Raw genomic sequence first — 17,275 nt, 5'->3', positions numbered from 1 at the left:
GGGATTTACTGTACAACAGGGGCAGGCGGCAGGCATGAAAAGTAGAGTGGGCCCAGAAAGTAGAGCGGCCTACCAGGAATCTGCCCGCTTGGCAAGATGGTCAGTTCATGCCTGGTTTTAGTGCACTTCTGTATAAGGGGTGTGGCTCAATGTCAAATTTCACTTTTGCGGGAGCCTCCTCCTACATACCTAAAGTTCAAAGAGAACCTTGAAAACCTGCATCTGAAGTACCAATGTAATATAATTAACGGCCTTAGGAAGTTACATTACCCTAGTAAATCCATTTGAATAATTCTTAAAACTTCCCATTTTACAAACTTAGACAATGGTATAAATGTTTGTGGTATTATTCTGGGGTGTATTCTGCAGCCTGCCCTGAAGTAATGTTTATATTTAAGGTGAATGTGTCATCACAAAATGACCTATTGTTTACATCAAGTTTTTATTTTTAAAGAATTTTTGGTGATTTTTATTCAAATTATTTTCTATGTCATTATCTATATTAAAAAAATAATCCTTAAATCTTGCAGTTTTCACTCTGGCCACTGAGCCTCAGAATAGACTGACACTTCCTGTTCTGTAGAGATCACGTCTCAGAAGTCATCTCATTATCATCACAGGCAGGATTACAATGGAAGAAAATACCTTTACAGCTGTGTTCATCCTTACCTTGAATTTAGTTAAGGACTCAACTTCTCATTAAACAAATTAAATACAATATCACTGCAACTCACATTACTAACACTAAGTCGCCACGCATAGAGGCAAATAGTATAGACATATAGAGTATCCCGAAATCATGTTGTTTTTTTTTCAAAACGTTTCATCTTGCCCCACACATGTTAGGATATGTTGAGGTAAGAGGAAAGGTAAGAAAGGACACATCTGTATATGTAGAAAACACGGGATCCACCATTGACAATAGGTGATGGACACATCTCCCTTCCTATCCCTTTCTGCACAGTAACCTCTACACAGGTCACAGAGCATGCCAGAAAACTCTCCCAAAGAAGTCAAAGGGTCCCTCCTGTTCACAGGTTCCTGTGGTCTATGTGGCTGCTGTAAAGCATATGTCTAAATAATTTCATGTACAGAAAATGTAATAAAAAAATTCTACCATAAAAAAAAAATATTAGAAGAAAAGAATATGTTTCACTATTTGGTTTTAATTAGTAAAAATATATATATACTAGTATGTCTATAGGTCACACGTTCACTTTAATAAAGAAATTATCTTATTTGGTCTTACATGTAACGTTATGCGCAAACATATTAAGCGGTCAATGTGTTTCTCATAGGATGTTTTTAAAGTCACTCTAGATATAGAATAATAATCAGCTAGTGAGCGATAACGAATTTGATATTTGTTAGTAGAAATCCATTTATTATAAAAAATGTGAGCACAATCTCAATGTTCAAATTGATGTCCATTGGAAGAAAGCCAAGAAGCTACTACAATTTACCTACAGTATGTTATAATGGGTTATCAGGCGTCATACGTTTTCTTTGTATTTTAAAAAAACACAATTGACCATTTGTGCTTGTTATGACTTTATGGCATATAATACGTTGCATTTTGCTTTTATTGTGTGTGTATCTTTATTTGTATTTCTTAGGCCTCATGCACACGACCGTAAAAACTCCCGTTATTACGGGTCGTGATTACGACCCCTAATAACGGGCTCATAGACTTCTATTGGCGACGGGTGCCTTCCCGTTTTCTCACGGGAAGGTGCCCGTGCCGTTGAAAAAGATAGAACATGTCCTATTTCAGGCCGTAATAACGGCACGGACAGTCCATAGAAGTCTATGGAGCTCTCGTAATGACGGGTGGCTACATGTGTGCACCCGTCATTACGGCAGCGTTGCTAAGCGACGTCAGTAAATAGTCACTGTCCAGGGAGCTGAAAGAGTTAACTGATCGGCAGTAACTCTTTCAGCACCCTGGACAGTGACTACCGATCAGTATAAACCTGTAAAAAATAAAAATAAAAGACGTTCATACTTACCGACAACTTCCTGCTTCCTCCAGTCCGGTCTCCCGCCCGTTGCCTTGGTGACGCGTCTCTCTCGACATCCGGCCCGACGTCCTGGATGACGTTTCAGGCCATGTGACCGCTGCAGCCAATCACAGGTCAATCACAGGCTGCAGCGGTCACATGGACTGCCGCGTCATCCAGGGATGTCGGGCTGGATGTGAAGAGAGGGACGCGTCACCAAGACAACGGCCGGGTAAGTATGAATTTCTTTAACTTTTATTACAGAAAAGGCTGTCCCTTCTCTCTATCCTGCACTGATAGAGAGAAGGGGCTGCCGATTAGTGCAGTGCTATTTTGCCGCCAAAAACGTGCTCGTAAATACGGGTGGAATACGTGTGACACCGGACCCATATTTACGAGCACGGGTTCGTAAATACTGGTGCAAAACGGGTGGAATACGTGTGACACCGGACCCGTATTTACGCCAGTATTTACGAGTGGGAAAAAATACGGTCGTGTGCATGAGGCCTTACTCTTTCGTATTCACACATAAATCCTGAGTGCTTCAATTAATTTTTTTTGTTAATATGCCAATATTTTTATATAGTTTATAAAGTTATATATATAGACCAGGCTAGCTACATTGATTCTATGCTTTTGATCATGTTTACGCTTCTGAAATATGATTGACATTGATCTACCATCAATTATTTGACTATTCATAGACCTTTCTGTCTTTTATGCTTCTCCTACAACATGGGGCTTTGAATTGCTGTTCCAATTATTATGAGGTACAAAAATTCAGTTTTATAACCCCATCCTTTTATTCATTGTGAACACTAAAAGAAAAAGCTCTAAATGTAAACTGTGTAAAAGCTTTTATGCCACAGAACACAATATAAATCAGAAACGTTTGTCCTTGTAGCTATAGTAATATAAATGTAAGCTAACAAATGGCAGTGTCTAAATCATAATGATATTATTTAGAAACATACTTTTATACAGTATGACGAAAAGCAAAAATGTTAGAAACTCCTATAGATTTGAAAATACCCGGCCAGACTTTCATCTACATTACAATCTCACACAACAGGGTTCTTAGTTACATAAACTAATATTTTCCATACAGAAAGCATGTTGGTTTGAAAACCCTCCAGGTTCCAGCTAGGGCAAGCTTTAAATTGAGTTTACACAGAGACTATCTATATTGTAAGGAGAAAGCCAGCAGCTTTCTGTACTGCAAATTCCAACTAATAATGTACTACACAGCTTAAGTATTGCTGCTGGTTGAGCAGTAGTATCCAAATGCTTTATTTTATGGGGGATAGAAAAGACCATGATACTTCAGATGTCAATCATTTCAATTTTCTTCTAGCATAGGTCAGTACCGTATATAATAATCCATTATATAAAAAAAAAACATCCAAAAGATGTTTCTATTGTAGTTGATTTACAAAATACTACCTATAACAAGTATTTACCCACTAGTACCTTTGCATCTTTGCTTTGCAAAAAATTGCTGGAAATTTATAAATCTTTCTATGCTGTTTACGTTTTCTGGTGTAAAAAGTTGCAAAATGACACAAAAGTCGTGACTTTTAGTCTTCTGGTGACTTTTGGCCTTTTTACGTCGCCCCCATCACTTTTGAGGAAAGGGATCATGGTTTTGCAAAAGGAGACGGGGCCACAGTGGCACAACAAATTTATTAGAACTTATGCCCGAAAACTGACATAAATAAGTGGAAATCTAAGCCACTCTGCGGGGTTTAGCAATGTAGAGGCCTGTGTTGGGCCCGTACCTTGCCTTCTCCCATCTGACTACTCCCCCAAACTGGCACTTAAAATAAATTCTGGCCTTTTTAAGCACACAAGCTCACTGCAGGCCATGCCCATCCACGAGTGTTGGACTGTGGCACATGGGGCCCACCTTACAGCTATACAAAGATATTAAAGGGGTATTCTCAAGATGATATGTTATCCCCTTACCACAGGATAGGTGATAACTTGCTGATCAGTGGGGGGCCAAACACTGATCACAAGAACGAGCGTCCAGTTCCTTCAAATGAATGAAGCGGCAGGTCGAGTATACGCACTGTCACTCCATTTACTGTCTATGGGACTGCTCGAGATAGCCCAGTACATCGGACCCCCACCGATCAGCATGTCATCACCCATCCTGTGGTTAGGGGATAACATTTGATGTTGATACAATCCCTTTAAGAGAGATTTTCATAAATCTTCCACAGTGTTTATGGTTTACGATGCTCCCTGAAGCACCACCTTCCTGTTATGCTGCTGAGATATTAAAACAATTGTAAATCTCACACAATTGCTAAATAGGAGCAGCATGTGATGAGCTGAATGTACAGGGTGGGCCATTTATATGGATACACCTAAATAAAATGGGAATGGTTGGTGATATTAACTTCCTGTTTGTGGCACATTAGTATATGGGAGGGGGGAAACTTTTCAAGCTGGGTGTTGACCATGGCGGCCATTTTGAAGTCGGCCATTTTGTATCCAACTTTAGTTTTTTCAATGGGAAGAGGGTCATGTGACACATCAAACTTATCGAGAATTTCCCAAGAAAAACAATGGTGTGCTTGGTTTTAACGTTACTTTATTCTTTCATGACTTATTTACAAGTTTCTGACCACTTATAAAATGTGTTCAAAGTGCTGCCCATTGTGTTGGATTGTCAATGCAACCCTCTTCTCCCACTCTTCGCACACTGATAGCAACACCGCATAAGAAATGCTAGCACAGGCTTCCAGTATCCGTAGTTTCAGTTGCTGCACATCTCGTATCTTCACAACATAGACAATTGCCTTCAGATGAGCCCAAAGATAAAAGTCTAAGGGGGTCAGATCGGGAGACCTAGGGGGCCATTCAACTGGCCCACAATGACCAATCCACTTTCCGGGAAACTGTTCATACAGGAATGCGATATTTCAATGGCTGTAAACAAAGAGAAGCTTGTAAATAACTCATGAAAGAATAAAGTAATGTTAAAACCAAGCACACCATTGTTTTTCTTGTGAAATTCTCGATAAGTTTGATGTGTCACATGACCCTCTTCCCATTGAAAAAACTAAGAGTTGGATACAAAATGGCCGACTTCAAAATGGCCGCCATGGTCAACACCCAGCTTGAAAAGTTTCCCCCCTCCCATATACTAATGTGCCACAAACAGGAAGTTAATATCACCAACCATTCCCATTTTATTTAGGTGTATCCATATAAATGGCCTACCCTGTATATACCGGTCACTACTCCAATACCAGTACAATGTCTGATTATCCATAATGAAATGTGCGTGCAGTGCAAAAGGAGGGCAACAGCACAGATGCCACTCACACACTGGACACACTTTGCATAGCTACTACTCACGCATGAGAAAGGGGGCAGAGCTCCCCGAATGTTCACGTGATGAGATGCGGTGATTGCGCGACGATCAGTGTTCTGTTATTTTAAAGTGTCAGTCCAGTTATACTCTCCCGTCCAAACTAAAATTGGGTGTGGAGTGACGCTCCTGCACGCTGGGCTGTACTGTTGACTTGGTAATTGTACGACATTTGGAGAGTATCTTGCACGGGTCAAATTCTAATTCTCTGGGCGTTGTAGTTCGGGTGGGAGAGTATTACTAGACTGACACTTATACTGATATACAGATAAAAAATGAGTCTCCAAGGCGCTGCTGCACGGGGAAGCAATGAGCATAAAAGAAGTATCAGGTATAGGTGATTTATTAGAAACAGGGCTACGCGTTTCAATGCCGCACCGGCATCTTCATCAGGCCATAAAAGAAACATAACATCTTCACAGTTTAAATACACACTGAACAATTAAAAAACCCGCCAATGTGACTGGGGTCAAAGTTCTCAGATGACGTCACGAATGAAAAGAAATGTAACAATTCACACGAGGCAATAGACGGTAAAACAGCGGTCAGGACCATGGACAGCAGCAATGTCAAACATACGCAACTGCATAGAAGGAAAACACATAGCCGACAAGACAATAATGGTACATAGGGTATAAAAATACGAAATTGCAAAAGGGATAAATTATGATAAAATACACATAATGTTGGATTAAAAAATATATGACATTTATACAAGAAAAACGATCCAAATCTACAGTAAAACTTATATAAATATATGTGCGGCAATAAGATTACTTGGAAGAGAAGGCATCCAAATGGATGTTTAAATGATAGCATCCAAATGGATGTTGAAAAACATATGAATAATTTAGAAGGACAGAATGATGTTAACAGAATGATGTAGAAAAAGCTGAAAATAATAACATCCAAAAGAATGTTAAAAATGACAGCGTATTTGTAGATAGAAAGACGGGCATAGAAAACTGTAATGGGAAAATGATAAAAATAGCGATACAATAAGATACCATTATAAACTGATGTTATGATGAGATACTATACAATTATGAAATACAATTATGTAATGATATACAGTTATGGAATCCAATGATGTAGATGCAGTACAATAAATAAATAAACGGATAATAGACATAAAAAACGGGATAAAAGGGAAAGGGATGTATAAACACCAATGTATAGATATATCATCAGGGGGCTGGGTAAGGAAAAAATAGAACCTAAATATAAGGGAGTAATAGGAAAAATAGGGTGTCACGAAAATAAAGAGCAGGAAGGGAATGACCCTAATAATCTTTATTTAATTGCAAAAAAATGCCGCTGTATCGAAATGACCTAAAATTATGAGGCAAACGAATTTAAAGGAGTACATGGAGCTAGGAAGTGCAAAACACTCGCAAATGTGAGGAAAAAACGGACCCAAACGAACGAGCAAAGAAATTAATGTTGAATGGATAGACAAACTGTTTATAAATGATAATTAATCTAGGGAAGATTCAGTTAGATCATTTAGACCATATGGTTGTAGAGTCCTGAGTTTAAAAATCCAATAATTTTCGCGCTGCTTAAGTTTATTAAATCTATTTGCAGTGTTTGATGAAATTAGTTCGATGGGTGTGACTGTTATTTCATTAAAAAGATTATTATGAGTGGAGGCGAAATGACGTGAAACACTATGTTTCATAAAACCAGAGGTGACATTGAACCTGTGACTATTTATTCTGGTTCGTAGGCACTGAGTAGTGCGGCCAATATATTGTAAACGACAGGGGCATTCAAGCATATAGACAATATATGAACTCCCACAATTGAGGAAATTATTAATCTTAAAAGATTCATCAGTCACTGTTGACGTATATTTTGTGGCTCTATGAGTGATCACAGCACAGCACATACAGCGTTGATGGCCACATTTGAAAGAGCCTAATAATTTAGGGAGCAAAGTGGAGCTAGTAGTCGATGTATTGCTCAGTCTACTTGGGGCCAAAATATTTTTTAAAGATTTAGAACGTCTGAAAGTGACTACAGGTTTATTGGGCAATTCATTCTTAAGATAGGGATCACTAGTTAAAATGTGCCAATGCCTCTCTAGGATTTCCCTAATTTTCTTATTACCACTGTTGAATGTGGTGATAAAATTATTACTAAAATTTTGGGCAGTCTTATTATCTACTTTTTCCTCAATGCAAGATGCTTGGGTTAGTAGGGCAGCTTTACGTCTAGCTCCTTTAATGAGGTTGGTTGGAAAATTCTTCTGTTTAAATCTTTTTTCTAAAATATTACATTCCCTATTAAAATCAATGTTAGTAGTACAATTTTTTCTAATCCTCCTAAATTGACCAAACGGGACATTCTTGATCCATGGCGGATAATGAGCACTATTAAAATTGAGGTAGCTATTGACGTCTACCGTTTTAAAATGAGTTTTCGTGTTAAATTTATTAGAGGCAATGTCAAAAGAAATATTTAAATCAAGAAAATCAATGGACGTGGCTGAAAAAGTATGTGTGAAAGAAAGCCCATATGTGTTCTGATTAAGAAATTTAATAAAGGATGCAGCCTCAGACTCATTACCCATCCAAATGAAGAGAAGATCGTCAATATAGCGTTTATACCATAAAATATTATTTTTGAAGCGATGATCCTGGTGTATATAATGATCTTCAAAATTACCCATATAGAGGTTGGCATATGATGGTGCGAACCTAGAACCCATAGCACACCCCTTTATTTGGTTGTAAAAATTTTTATCGAAGCTAAACGAATTATGGTGGAGAATAAAATGAACGCATTTGGTGATAAAATCAATCTGAACAGAGGGCATGTTAGTTTTGGTGTTTAGAGCAGATTCAATGACTTCAAGGCCTTTGGAGTGGGGGATATTACTGTATAAAGCAGTGACATCTGCAGTCAGAAAATTAATGGGATGCATGAGATTAGTTACATTGATAGCAAGAAGCTCTCTAATAACTTGCGTTGAATCCTTGAGATATGAAGATAGGCCGGCCACTAGGGGTTGTAAATGCAGATCAACGAAATGGGAAAGGTTGCTGGTCAGGGACCCAATCCCAGAAATGATCGGGCGTCCAGGGGGATTAGTGATGGATTTATGTATCTTGGGAAGATGGTACATAAATGGCAGGCTAGGAAATGGCATATGGAGAAAGCCCTTTTCTTTTTTTGTAATAATGCCATCCTGGAAGGCTGTTTCAATCAGATTAGCATATTTTAATGAATGGTCTTGTAAGGGATTTGCTGTTAATGGAACATAGAAATTGGTATCTCCCAAAATTCTGTAGGTCTCCCCCAAATATTGGTCTCTGTTCATAACTACAATGCCTCCTCCTTTGTCAGCTGAACGAATCGCGATATTCTAATTTTTCGCCAATGCTTTAAGAGAATTTCTTTCCTGATATGTGAGATTGTCAGATTTGTGTGCAGGTTTGCCAAGAGTTCTGAACTCATTCCCTACAAGAGTGGAAAAGGTTTCTAAAAGGGAGCCCTGATGGTGCAGGGGATAAAAACAGGATTTTGGTTTGAGATTAGTGGTGATAACTGACGGAGCAAAATCGTATGTGGTTGATTCAGGCGTAGGGACAGATGTTACAGATGTGGGCACCATTTTGGAGAGCGAAAAATGTCTAGTAAGAGTTAGTTTACGAATGAATCTATTGAGGTCCATGAAGAGATCAAAGTTATTGGGTGATGCGACTGGACAAAAGGAAAGGCCTTTATTGAGCAAACTGATCTCATGTGAATTCAACATGTGAGAGGACAGGTTAAAAAGTTTCATTTTTAGTGGTTGGTCCGATGTTTCTTTAGAGTTGTCGAAAGGGGTCGTTTTATTGCGCTTGCGACCTCCTCTTCTTCCTCTGTATCTAATTTTCTTTTTATGGAGATTTTCTGTACCAGTGGGAAAAAATGTGTGATAGTTTGTATTTTCGGGCTTAGAAGGTAAGTCACAAGTTGGTCGTCGCTGTTGATAGTGGGTGTAACAGGTGGCATGGTTAATTGGGAGGGGAGTCCTAAAAAAGAAGTGGTGGTATCCAGAAAGGATATAGGAGCTAAAGTAGGGGGATCATAATTATCATGGGGTGCATCATTGGAGGGTGATGTTGCACCAGCACCTTCTATATTCGTAGGGAAAAAGTTATCCATTAGATTGGTGGAGGTGTCATGGGTGGATAATTGTAACAGAGATGTAGATACATCATGCTCTGAGAGTACCATGGAGATATTTGTGGATGGTGAAATAATAATAGGAGTTGAAGGATTTTCCAGGGTGGATTGAAATTGTAATAAACGCGTTTCTAATTCAGAGGACCTAAACGCATTGACAGGAATATCCGAAAGATGGTTAATGGAAGGCATATAATCAGTAACTTTGGAGCAGGTGGAAGCAGTGCTCTTAGAATTAACCTTGGTTTGAAGAAACATAGATTCAGTAGTGTGGGACATTACTGAAGAATTGTCAGAGCGGGTAGGGTTAGTAGGGAGCTCAACAGAATTCATATTTCTGTGGCTGTTTTTGAATGTTCTACTATGGGGTGAAAACCTGCGTGATTCAACCTCTGGAAAATCATTGCGGGGGTATCTGCGAGATCTACCCTCGGTTAGGGGAAAAAAAATCTTTTTTCCAGCTCTACCTTTGCTAGTAGTGGATCGATCAATAGCAGTATCAATCATAGGTGCTGAATCTGCAATATTATCCTCAATAGCGTTAGTTTGATGATGCTCACAACGATCTCTCTTGAATTTGTTAGATTTACGGAGAATCAGATCTTTCTCGTAGGTATTGAGCCTATTATTAATGGATGATTCTATTTTTGAGAAATCAGGGTGGTCAGAGAAATTCAACAACTTATCCTTAAGCAAGGAGATCTCGCTTTTCAAAGAGTCACTGACAAAAGTCCTCTTACAGAAGAGCAATTTAAGGGCACCTGATTGACAATTGTCTAACAGTGCCACTTCTTTTTTAGGACTCCCCTCCCAATTAACCATGCCACCTGTTACACCCACTATCAACAGCGACGACCAACTTGTGACTTACCTTCTAAGCCCGAAAATACAAACTATCACACATTTTTTCCCACTGGTACAGAAAATCTCCATAAAAAGAAAATTAGATACAGAGGAAGAAGAGGAGGTCGCAAGCGCAATAAAACGACCCCTTTCGACAACTCTAAAGAAACATCGGACCAACCACTAAAAATGAAACTTTTTAACCTGTCCTCTCACATGTTGAATTCACATGAGATCAGTTTGCTCAATAAAGGCCTTTCCTTTTGTCCAGTCGCATCACCCAATAACTTTGATCTCTTCATGGACCTCAATAGATTCATTCGTAAACTAACTCTTACTAGACATTTTTCGCTCTCCAAAATGGTGCCCACATCTGTAACATCTGTCCCTACGCCTGAATCAACCACATACGATTTTGCTCCGTCAGTTATCACCACTAATCTCAAACCAAAATCCTGTTTTTATCCCCTGCACCATCAGGGCTCCCTTTTAGAAACCTTTTCCACTCTTGTAGGGAATGAGTTCAGAACTCTTGGCAAACCTGCACACAAATCTGACAATCTCACATATCAGGAAAGAAATTCTCTTAAAGCATTGGCGAAAAATTAGAATATCGCGATTCGTTCAGCTGACAAAGGAGGAGGCATTGTAGTTATGAACAGAGACCAATATTTGGGGGAGACCTACAGAATTTTGGGAGATACCAATTTCTATGTTCCATTAACAGCGAATCCCTTACAAGACCATTCATTAAAATATGCTAATCTGATTGAAACAGCCTTCCAGGATGGCATTATTACAAAAAAAGAAAAGGGCTTTCTCCATATGCCATTTCCTAGCCTGCCATTTATGTACCATCTTCCCAAGATACATAAATCCATCACTAATCCCCCTGGACGCCCGATCATTTCTGGGATTGGGTCCCTGACCAGCAACCTTTCCCATTTCGTTGATCTGCATTTACAACCCCTAGTGGCCGGCCTATCTTCATATCTCAAGGATTCAACGCAAGTTATTAGAGAGCTTCTTGCTATCAATGTAACTAATCTCATGCATCCCATTAATTTTCTGACTGCAGATGTCACTGCTTTATACAGTAATATCCCCCACTCCAAATGCCTTGAAGTCATTGAATCTGCTCTAAACACCAAAACTAACATGCCCTCTGTTCAGATTGATTTTATCACCAAATGCGTTCATTTTATTCTCCACCATAATTCGTTTAGCTTCGATAAAAATTTTTTTACAACCAAATAAAGGGGTGTGCTATGGGTTCTAGGTTCGCACCATCATATGCCAACCTCTATATGGGTAATTTTGAAGATCATTATATACACCAGGATCATCGCTTCAAAAATAATATTTTATGGTATAAACGCTATATTGACGATCTTCTCTTCATTTGGATGGGTAATGAGTCTGAGGCTGCATCCTTTATTAAATTTCTTAATCAGAACACATATGGGCTTTCTTTCACACATACTTTTTCAGCCACGTCCATTGATTTTCTTGATTTAAATATTTCTTTTGACATTGCCTCTAATAAATTTAACACGAAAACTCATTTTAAAACGGTAGACGTCAATAGCTACCTCAATTTTAATAGTGCTCATTATCCGCCATGGATCAAGAATGTCCCGTTTGGTCAATTTAGGAGGATTAGAAAAAATTGTACTACTAACATTGATTTTAATAGGGAATGTAATATTTTAGAAAAAAGATTTAAACAGAAGAATTTTCCAACCAACCTCATTAAAGGAGCTAGACGTAAAGCTGCCCTACTAACCCAAGCATCTTGCATTGAGGAAAAAGTAGATAATAAGACTGCCCAAAATTTTAGTAATAATTTTATCACCACATTCAACAGTGGTAATAAGAAAATTAGGGAAATCCTAGAGAGGCATTGGCACATTTTAACTAGTGATCCCTATCTTAAGAATGAATTGCCCAATAAACCTGTAGTCACTTTCAGACGTTCTAAATCTTTAAAAAATATTTTGGCCCCAAGTAGACTGAGCAATCCATCGACTACTAGCTCCACTTTGCTCCCTAAATTATTAGGCTCTTTCAAATGTGGCCATCAACGCTGTATGTGCTGTGCTGTGATCACTCATAGAGCCACAAAATATACGTCAACAGTGACTGATGAATCTTTTAAGATTAATAATTTCCTCAATTGTGGGAGTTCATATATTGTCTATATGCTTGAATGCCCCTGTCTTTTACAATATATTGGCCGCACTACTCAGTGCCTACGAACCAGAATAAATAGTCACAGGTTCAATGTCACCTCTGGTTTTATGAAACATAGTGTTTCACGTCATTTCGCCTCCACTCATAATAATCTTTTTAATGAAATAACAGTCACACCCATCGAACTAATTTCATCAAACACTGCAAATAGATTTAATAAACTTAAGCAGCGCGAAAATTATTGGATTTTTAAACTCAGGACTCTACAACCATATGGTCTAAATGATCTAACTGAATCTTCCCTAGATTAATTATCATTTATAAACAGTTTGTCTATCCATTCAACATTAATTTCTTTGCTCGTTCGTTTGGGTCCGTTTTTTCCTCACATTTGCGAGTGTTTTGCACTTCCTAGCTCCATGTACTCCTTTAAATTCGTTTGCCTCATAATTTTAGGTCATTTCGATACAGCGGCATTTTTTTGCAATTAAATAAAGATTATTAGGGTCATTCCCTTCCTGCTCTTTATTTTCGTGACACCCTATTTTTCCTATTACTCCCTTATATTTAGGTTCTATTTTTTCCTTACCCAGCCCCCTGATGATATATCTATACATTGGTGTTTATACATCACCGCTCCTCTTTCCCCTCTGGGTCCCTTCAGCATGACAAGACTCATACAACGTACTGATGCCAGGCATCCACAAAGCAGATATATCATAATAATTTGCACTATTAACAATGTAGACTACACAATACTCGGTTTATATGCTTCCAATAGTAGACAAATACATTTCATAAATAAAACACTTTAAAAAGTCCAGAAGATCAAAAAAAGGAAACCTAATAATACGTGAAGATTTTAACTCCATTGTAGATCATTCCTTAGATACAACATCTATTTCAACAAACCGGACATCTGATCTCCAAGATTCCATAAGATTCAATTCCCTATAATGACATATTGAGAATTCAACATGCAACAGAAAGAGATTACTCCTATTATTCACCTAGACACAAATCTTACGAAAGAATACACCTATTTCTGATAGAAAAATCTTTAATAGATAGAGTAAAACACATATAGGTAATATCCCTTGGACTGACCATGCACCAATACTAATGTCTATATCTGAACAGTTTCCTAAAACAAATGACTTCATTTGGCATGCAAATTCCTTTATTATTTCCAATGATATTCATTCTAAAACCATCACATCAGATATTGAAGAATAATCTTCAAGAAATAAAGCAATTTACATTATGGAACGCCCACAAAGCGTATATAAGAAGTTATTTTATTAAAATTGGAAGCAAATTGAAAAATGAATGGGAACTCCAAATTAACAAATCTATGTTAAAAATCGAACAATTGGAAGCTTCAAATAAGCAAACACCCACCTTCTCAACCTCATCAGAATTAGCAGAAGAAAGGATTAATTTATGTAATCTACTCCTACACAAATATGAACATACACTTAAGAAAACAAAAATGAATTATTACACACAAGACAATAAGGCAGGATCTCTATTAGCTAAAAGACTTAAACATCAAGCCCAAAAAACTAGAATTTATAAAATCAAGCACCCCATAAATGGAAAAACTATATTATCCCTGAAAGGCATAGCGAACGCCTTTAAAGATTACTATCAGAACCTATATGATCTAAAAGACAATAAAAGCACCACTCAGCCTACACAATCACATATAAATAATTTTCTTCAACAGATTAACCTACCTAATATTCCAGCAGACTCATTAGAAACTATCAACTCCCCTTTATCTTTACGTTAAATTGAATTAAAAAAAACATTAATTCAATCCCCCTATACAAAGCCCCAGGACCTGATGGTCTCTCAAATGACTATTATAGGAAATGTATACATATACTTGCACCCAGATTGCTCACTGTGCTACAAGAAGCATCTAACACTGCTTGTTTTTCAATAGAAATGTTATCTGCATTGATTATTACTATTCCGAAACCTGGAAAACCAACAAAACAGACTTCAAGCTACAGACCTATATACCTCCTTAATGGAGATATTAAAATATATGCAAGGCTATTGGCCTCTAAATTGAAACTAGTTCTCCCATCAAGATAGATTCATTCCAGGCAGACAAGCTCCCGATAATACAAGACGTATTATTTCTCTTATGCAGTACTACAAACATAATAGCATACCTTCAGCAATTAAAGCTTTATACTCTCAACCATCCGCTAGAGTCTATACTTATTATACTCTCACAAGAATTTACGATATCAAACGGTACTAAACAGGGGTTTCCTCTTTCCCTAATTTTCTTTACCCTTTCAATTGAGCCATTAGCAAAAGCTATCAGAACTGATATTAGAATTTTGAAGGTATTAGCGAAGGCCTAAAGGAACATAATATAACTTTGTTTGCAGACAACATTATTTCATGTAACACCTATCCTGTCCAATCTCTGAATAACCTAGAAAGAAAAAAGAAGAAAAACATGGCGTGATATGGTGCTGGTCACCAAAGTAAAGTGACGCAAAGCGGGTGGGCAAGGGTGATTCAACTCACCAAGTGAGGTTGTGCAAATTCAGGTACAACACTGATGTAGGCAAAGAATAATAATAAGATGAAGCTGCAGCCGGGTACAATCCGGTCCACACTCAAGGTAACTGCAAGGTTTTCAAGATAAAATTTTTTGAAAAACAAAATAGCTGAAACATAAACAGCGCTGCTAACATCAGAAATTAGTCCAAGCTAATAATAAAGATAATAGAATAAGAGAATATGACAGATTTATTAAAGGCTATAAAAGTGACTACGCATTTCAACACTGTACCAGTGTCTTACTCAGGCCATTAGACATACAAAGAAAATAGGCACACCTTATATACTTAAATACATTGTGTGAACTTCAAAAGAACCGCCAGAAGAGTAACTGCTATCTGAGGGCAGAGGAGAGCAGTTTGACAGAAGGAAAGATACAGAACATTCATTCAATAAAAATATATGTTAAAGTGTGGCCCAGAGTAAATTATACATACAGACCACTGTGGATGAATACATACACAGGTACAGGAAGGGGAAATGAATAATAGTAGCCTGAAATAAAAAAGTGTATAAATATGCACCTACCAGTTGTGCCGGCGGGTGAGATCGTAGATCAATGGGTAGTAAAGGGAATTAAACCGCCATGCAGGACTGCTTTGGGGAAAGGGGGATAATGTGTCAAAAATAATAAATAAAAGCTAATGTAAGGATGAAAATAACTTAGAGCCGTGACTACGGAAGTCACGGATGTGTAGGACTCACAGAGACAACGGGAGCGTCCCTGTCATCATGGGAACGTCAGTGCAGGAAAAAAAAGTACTGCGATAGAAGAAGGAAAAATCACAGATGCGATCGGCCGAATCGGCCAAAAGAGTAGCTGAATGAGCTCACAGGGACCAGGTAAAGAGTTGGGAAGCGGGTAAATGAACCAGACAGGGGATGCAAAGGTAAAGGAGGAAACACACACAATCTGGAGAGGATGTAACAAGTGTGAATAATGTCAAAGAATTAACTAGGTGAAATATCAAAATTTCTGAATAAGGTCTTTGATGCACTGAATAACTTTAGCTCTGTATCTTGCTATAAGATTAACCAAACACAGCCACAAATACTTTCAATACATGATTCAACACAAGATCTTTATACTTTGAAGACCAGGAATGATCTTGATTGGAAATCTTTGGAAATCAACTACTTGGGCATTAAACTCACACATTCTACTAAGAAATTATAACAGAAGAACTTTCCAAACCTCATATCAGAGTTGACCATAGACATGCAATTCTACTCTAAATCTATTATATCTTGTTTCGGTAGAATAGCTACCTTCAAAATGTTTTTACTAACGAAACTCTCTCCTTAGAACTACTCCAATATCAATGCCAAGTTAATTTTTCACTTTAGACAATAAACACCTCCAAAAATGTATATGGAATAGTAAAAAATCTTGTACAGCTTACAAAAGAATGACTTTGAATAGGAAAGCAGGCAGACTAGGACTTATTATACATGTATGTTAGATCCACTTTCGCATTGGAGGTCATGTAACCCTGACAAAAGCTGGGTAGAACTGGAAAGATATATCAGTGGATACAATAACTTCCCTATGGAAGCTTTCGATTAAGAAGACGTATTTATCCCCCATTCAAACGTCAGATAAAGCATGGCAACTTTTCATGAACACATCAGAAGATAATTTACAATGCCCAACCGATCATATTCCCTTAGGTTTTTTGGAAGACAACCTTACAGGTCTAGATCTAGATCTAGATCTTTTTTAGACATCTAGAAAAAACTTCTTTATTGACAGATAGAAAGACAAACGATTAAAAATGAGTCATACATTTAACCCTGGGTTCCTGTTACCTACTATCAAGTTTTGTTTTCATTACCATCTCATGTATTCCGTATGGGCTGACGCCTTCTTTACATTGTATGACTCATTAATCGTTTGTCTTTCTATCTGTCAATAAAGAAGTTTTTTCTACTACACATTACTTTGAGTGTACTTGACCTTTTTCTCTATAGGTTTCTCAAACTCTTAATAACCAGATACTGGAAAAATCCAATACAACCGATCAACTTAATATCACTTGTATTTATGAAAAGATGTTTGCCAATCAAGATCACCAATATGAACAATTTATTA

Source organism: Rhinoderma darwinii, chromosome 10 (assembly GCF_050947455.1).
Source record: "Rhinoderma darwinii isolate aRhiDar2 chromosome 10, aRhiDar2.hap1, whole genome shotgun sequence".
NCBI classification, from domain to species: Eukaryota; Metazoa; Chordata; class Amphibia; order Anura; family Rhinodermatidae; genus Rhinoderma; species Rhinoderma darwinii.
This window is presented reverse-complemented; position numbering follows the sequence as displayed.